Raw genomic sequence first — 6,941 nt, 5'->3', positions numbered from 1 at the left:
CCCGTGCCGCACACGGTGGGTCACAGCAGCGAGCGCCAGGTCTCGCTGGAGCACATCAATCCCGGCAGCTCCGGCGGTTCTCCGCACCAGCGGGCTCCTCCGCTCCCCAAACTCAACCTGTTTGGTCTGGGACAGGATGTTTCGCCGCCCCCGYGATGTGCTAAAACTCTCCAAACGTTTTGGGCCGGTTCCAAGGCGGAACAAAACCCAGATTTGCGCCGCCGCCGCCGCGAAGCGGCAACGCGGGCAGCGCTCCGCTTCGCCGTGTGTTTCTCTTGGCAGGGCAGGATCAGCCGCGGCACAGCAGGAATGCGCCGCCGGGTGACTCACCGCGATTCCTCGGCGAGCAGTTAAGTAACTCAGTGACGTTTTATTTCAGAATTCAATTATTTTATCATTTATTTATTGGACTAAAGAGAGTTCTCTGGCRAGGCAGAGCATAAATCCGCATTTCCTGCAAACCGCCTTTTCCCAGCCTTTGCTGGGGCCGCGAGCAGCTGCAGCGCCCGCTCCCGGGAGCCGCCCGGCCCCAGCCGCTCGCTTCCCCGCGTTCTCCAGCGCGGCACGTGGGCAAAGCTCTCCCACCTATTCCTCTGCATTAGATTTTCCTCCCTCTGTTTCTTTCTTCCCTTCTTCCTTTCACCCTCAGCCGCCGAACGATATGGAGACAAAAAGGGATGAAAGAGCCAGCATCTATGAAACCAAAATATGTTACCGGCTGGCAGGCTCGGAGTCTGTTATTTGCAACGTCTAACTCGTTCTCGAGGTACAATTTTGCCACTGCGTGTGTCAACAGGCGTGAACGCACGCAGATGGATTTCTTTATTTTTCCCCAAGTCTATTCTCTCCTCTGAAAAAGGAGCAAATCTCTAGTCGCACGCGCACCGCCCAGGTGCGGAGCCTGGCGGCGGTGCCGGCGCGGCAGCTCCCCGTCACCGGCGCTCGCATCGCTCACAACGCCGCCGCGCTGGCTTCCGACAGCCGCTGTCTGCTCCGAAATTATCACACCTACTTCATCCTTTCCAGATATAACCAGTAATTTAGCTTTTGGAAAGAAAAGAAGAAAAAAAGAAGAACCGTGGAGGGGGAAGAATCGTCTTGAGCAAGAAGTAACTAAAAAATGTGCAAAACAGAATGAAAATGACACTTCAGCTTTAACATCACATCATTAGCAAGATATTTTATCATGCAATTCATCTGCCTACCTACCTGCTTCCCAAACCACAATGTTCCCCTCAGAGTTCTGTTCTCTTTTGCAATGAACCATAAATTACATGCTGACAGCTTTAATTTGTGCAAAGTATGCCTGGTTGCTTCTGGCACAAGCAGCCGGCTGCTATAATAAGGTCAATATATATTCATTGTCGCATTGCTTGATGTGCCAGATAACACAAAAATGCAGAAATGTGGTAGTTTCTTTGGGGCTACAAAGTGGGAATGATAGAAAGCGAAGAATGCTGCATCTCATCAGGGCATCGCAAGCAGTTGGCTCATCACTTATGCATGGCATGAGCAATGTTATGATTTAACTAATCATCATCAGTTATTCATCCCATTGCTGTCAGGGGACCACGCAACACTTTCATTTCTTGCCAGTTCTYGATAATTTATGTTCCCCTATCATTCGGGGGGGGGTTGGGTTTGGTTGGTTTGGGTTTTTTTTTTTTTCCTCGTGGTTGACCATCAGCACGTAAACGCCAGCGCTTGCTTCCGAGCGGAGGAGCCCGCGCGGCCGCCGCGGCTCTGCTTTCACCCGCGCGCGACGCTGCCGTCCGGCTAGCGGCCCCTTTCGCGGGACGCGCATTGAAGAAACGAGGTTAGATGTCTTTTCCTGGAGATCGTAAGTATTTAAAAAGCAGTAAGGCTTAGTGCCTGTTTTTCTTACTCTGTAAGGTGCTTGGGGATGATAAATGATAGGCAATTTCATGGTTGGAATTTCAATTTCCCCAAAATATTAGCGCCRTTCTCCACTTCCAAGAGCTTCTTTTGGGCCGGCTCCTGCGCTGCCTCCTTTTGCACCGATTCTGCCCCCATTTCCAGCTCCGACGTCCCCTCGCCGGCCCGGGGAGGTSTCCGAAGTCCCGGTGCCGCCTCCCCTTTGCACCCAAACTGGCTCTTTGCCGCACGTGTGCAGCTTTCCTGCTGGAAACTGCTTGTGAATTCAGCAGTTTTAGGGCAAGAAAGGAGTTTGGAAAGAAGAAAATTTTCGTTTTGGCATTTTTAAGTAGGACGATGCTTTTCTGATTTTGAAATATATTTAAATGCAGCTGATGTGATTTAAAAAGGGATAAAAAAACTCCCAAACGTACTGARATGTTTCTATTCGAGACAGATGAAATGTATCTGTTTCAGTTAAGGAAGGGGGAAAAAAAAAGAAAAAAAAGAAAGCTTCACCTGAAACAATTTTTTTATGGCTTTTTTGTTTAAGTGACGAGAAGACGGCAACGAGATGTGTTTCAGGCCAGTCCCGCTGACTGCTTGACCCCAAAACAACACTAAAAAGAACAGCAACATGCCTGGAAACAAACAAACAAAAAAAACCCAACGCATGGCTGGAAGATGCACTTCTGCGGAGCCTCGGCATGCAAAAGCTGGAATTTCCGGCGTTTGGTGTTATTTTTTCCCACTTGCAGCGCTCGGCCCACCCGGCTCCCCGCGGCTCCTCGGCCCCCTCCCTCCGGCGGCCCCGGGGCGGGTTATCGGACCGCGGTAACGCGCGGCGGCTCCGGCCCCACTGCTCTGGTAACGGACTCGCACCATGTACCAACGCGCCAGCGCGCCGGGTGCGTCCTAGTACAGTGCATCGAATTGCCCGCATCTGTATTGCACAAGGTAAGGGGCCGTCTGGTAAGACTTCGCCTGTTTCAGGGCTTTTGCAATGCAGGGAGAGCTGGATTTGACTTTCGAGGGAAGAAAATGCCCTCCCCTGTCTCGCCCCCACGCCTGGATTTTGCAAAACGGGCAACGCAGCCCGTGGCTGCAGGAGCGAAGGGCACGCACAGGGTGCTGGCGCGGGCGCGGAGGGGAGCTGGGGGCTCCATCCAGCTCTTGGGACCAGGAGGCACCGAGCCCCTTCTGAGGGACGGAGTGCGTTCCCGCTGCTTGGTATTTTCCTGAAAATTTGCACCTCCGGGGCTTGCAGGCTGCTGCGTTTTTTTAGCTTTCGCACCCATACCCGCAGAGGGACACTTGCTCCAAAAAATACCTAAACAAAGGGCAAAAGAGCAATTAAAAGACGGAGTAAAAACCCCCAAGAGGTGCCTGTGGCGCTCGTAGCCCTGGGGCTGGGCTCTGCAGCCCTCCGCGGCCCGGCGCAGCTCGTGCGAGCCAGGCCGAAAGCGAGCTCGGGAAAAGGCTGCTGCCACAGCCCGGGCGGCTGTCCCGAGCCGTGCGAGAGGCTGCGGCATCACCCAGACCTGCAAAACGACCCAGAAAAGGACAAGAAAACCCTCCCTAAAGCTGCTCTGCTCCGATTTGTGTGCCGCCGGGCCGAGGAGCTGGGACCGGCGCAAGCCATCCAGGAGTTTTTCCAATCTGCCTCAAACCGATACGGAAAAGAAACCGCAGGAATGCTGGATCCCGTCCACCCCGCTTCGCGCCTCTCGCAAACCAAAATACCCGGCGAGGCAGCTGGYGCTGGCAGGGAGCGTCGTGCTTGCAAGGAGCCCGGCGGCACTGCAGGGTTTGCTTGCCCAAAATACCTGCTCCTGGCCCCGAAACGGGTCTTCCCGGAGCAGCCGCTGGGAGCAGAACAGTTGCGATTTCCCCGCGGGCGTCACCGCTGCGGCCGGGGTGCGCGTTTCAGCCCGGCCTCCCCGCGAGAGACCGGGCAACACCGTAAGCCGGGTTTAAGGCTGGTCGATTAATGCAAAAAAAAAAAAAAAAAAAAAAAAAAAAAAAAATTAATGTCCCGTTGCTTAGATCTGCTCCGCCGCGGGTGCCTGCAGCATCCCGGGTAGCGCAGGGTGCCCCGGCGCGGCAGCTCACGGCAACCCGCCCTTTCCCACGCACGGGAAACCCCTTCTGGCCGCGCTCGCTCGGATTACGAAAATAGCCGTTTTTAAAAGGCGCTCTGTTCCTGGCCGGCCGGGCCGGTGGGGGGGTCCCACGTGGGCGCGGGGGTGGCGGCGGCGCGGAGCGCGTCCCGCCGGCAGACCCTGCCGCTGTTTATTTTAGTGCATCCTTGGGAAAGCGGCCATCGGTGGCGGGCCGAGGTGTTTAATCAGGTCCGTGTTTACTTTCGGAGCCACTGTACAAACAACGCACTGTGGGTAAATTAAACAAACACCRGCTATAAAGTCCACATAATCAGCTTAAACGCAAAGGATAATTACACGAGTCAAAACCTACAGTATCGTAAAGATAGGCGGTCAAGGGCTGGCCCCAGCGCGCGGCAGGGACGCCGGCTGGCTGCGGCAGGCAGCCCTGCGAGCTGCAATTAGCCGGCAGGGCTGCGGCCGCTGCCGAAACCCGGMGTGAAAATAGCCCAAGGAAAACAAATGCAAAGTTTGGCACTCCTGGAGAAACTTAAACCCAAACATACWAATTAAAAGCACCTCGAGAAGCAGGGTGGGATTTAATAACATAATGTCTCCCGTTCACTTGCAARTAATTAATGCATGCAAAAACCCCTCGGAGCCAGCACAGGCAGCGGGAAACCCGCCGGGCGGCGGTGGAAATCCAGCCCTTGCCGTGAAGGGTGCTGGAGAGGTGGGGGGTTTTTTTCTTTTTTTTCTTTTTTTCTTTTTTTTTTCCCAGCAACGACCTGATGGAAAAACCCTGCAGGAAAGCGGCCGATCCTGAGAGGCGGCGAGCGGCYGCGGCTGGGGTGAACCGAGCCTGCCGGGTCTCGGCGGGCGCCTGGAGCGAGCTGGCTGCCGGCCCCGGCGCGGGGCAAAAGAGGAAACAACCTGCCACGCTCCTACTTACAACARCGGCGGAGTTTTTCCTACGAGACTGGGAAACAAATGTCTTTTAAAATAAAAGCCGATAAACTGGTGAACTTAGGGCTTCTCCTCACCTATAAATCGCGGCGCCGTGCTAGCTAATGGCTCCGGCGACGGGAGTTCAAAGGAAAGCAGTAACCTAATTATGAAGTTTGTTAGATTTATTGTCAGTTAATAACAGCGTTTCCAGAGATGCTATGAGTAAGATCAGTGGGTTTCTCGTGCTTTCCGTATTTTTCCTCTTCCCAACAACTATTCTAGGTCAAATTCATGGCGCTACGTCTCCGTTCCCACCGCAGAGCGAGGACACTCGCAAGCAAGCCYGGCGACGCTGTGATTAGCGTAACGAGGGCACGGGAATGCGTCGCGCTTCCTCTCGGCTGTTTCGGATCAGATAGCAAGCGAGAAAAGGTGTCAAGAGCTGCTGGCAATTCTTGCAAATATTAAGGTAATGAAACAACTCGGAGGTGCTGAATTATTAAAGGTGCTCCTGCATTTCTGATATTCCATTCCCTTTATTAAAAGATAAGGGAAATGTCGGCGAGCCGGGCTCCCCTCCTGCTCCCACGCTCCCGGCGGCACGGCGGGGCGCGCCGGCCCCCGCGCTGCCCGCGTCCCGAGCCGTCGGGGGGCCGGGGGGCGCCGAACGCACGCCGCACCGAGCCCTCCGGAACACGAGTAACACCCCCGGCCTAATTGTCATTTAAATATAACAGGAATCTGATGTTTCCACCAAGTGAACGTGTGCCAATCAACCAGCAGTAAGCAGAGCATTTTCTAAACAAATCGTTATTAACTTTAATACATTGCAGACATGTAGCAAGCTGGATCCAATTTTAAGTGAAAATTAATGGCAAATTCTTGTAACCACATTAAGAGCCATCTTAGTTCATTTGAAATCAGTTAAACATGAAAACAATATGAAAGCCATCTTGTGTGCCTGGAATATAAATATTTGTCCTTACCCTTGCCAGAGCAGCAAGAAAAATTAAGAGACGTTGGCATGTAAGCTTTATACAAACACACTCACAAAGGCCGGCATTTGATGGATTAAACTATTTGTCAATTTTTCCATTTCCTTCGTCAAAAAGTAATTAAACATTAAGCAGATGTCAGAATCTAATTGGTTCTAGAGAATATTGCACAACAGGATTTACGGCAATTGTAAAGTTGTATTTACATGTCTGTAAACAGGCGGCTATTTGCCAGAAGACGGTGGTCAGAGCAGTTACCTCTTCTTGCCTTTGAGAAAAGTTGGGATTTTTTTAAGGCCCGGATCAGCTTTCCYGGGGAGGCCGAGGCGGCCCCGCGCGYGCCCCGAGGGGMCGGGGATGGGCGTCTGCGCAGGGAGCGCCCCGAGGGGCCGCGGCACCGCCCCGACGAGGACAGGCAAACCCCCGGCTCCGCCTGGCTCCTTCTCTCCCGGTTTTCCGCGGAGGAAAGCGGAGGAGGGACGGCGGGCCGCCGCCGCGGGGCGCGCACGGACGACGCCGGTTTCCAGCGGGCGCCGGGGCAGGCGGAGGCAGCGCCCGCCGCCCCCCGTTTACAGCGAGACAGCGGTTCCCAAAACGCACGCTCTAATTTACAATRAAGACATCGGAACAGTGACATTTACTGCAGACCTTGCGCTCATTAAAACAGACTCATTGCCTCATTAATTCCATTTTTTCGGAAATTATGTTCGTTTTTATGCACTGTATTAGCTCCTCATATGTATCACATGCTGTCATTCCGCATTTAAGGAATATGTCTCAAAGAGGGTTTCCAAATCAGCCGTCCCAGCACCCTAGAAGCAAAATAATTACTTTTTCCATTGCTAGTTCCTGTTAACGCGCTCAAGATAAATAAAATTAACGCAGCTACGTTTGCCACGTGAATTTAATTATTCCGAACAGCATCAGCCTCGGCTATAACTGCGCCGCAAACGCGCTTCGCGGTACCCAGGCTCTCGGAGCGGGGTCCAGCCGCGGCGCCTTTGCACTTCCAGCAGCTCCG

Source organism: Rhea americana, unplaced genomic scaffold (genome assembly GCF_003343005.1).
Source record: "Rhea americana isolate MKP2758 unplaced genomic scaffold, rheAme1 scaffold_178, whole genome shotgun sequence".
In the NCBI taxonomy this organism is placed as follows: domain Eukaryota; kingdom Metazoa; phylum Chordata; class Aves; order Rheiformes; family Rheidae; genus Rhea; species Rhea americana.
This window is presented reverse-complemented; position numbering follows the sequence as displayed.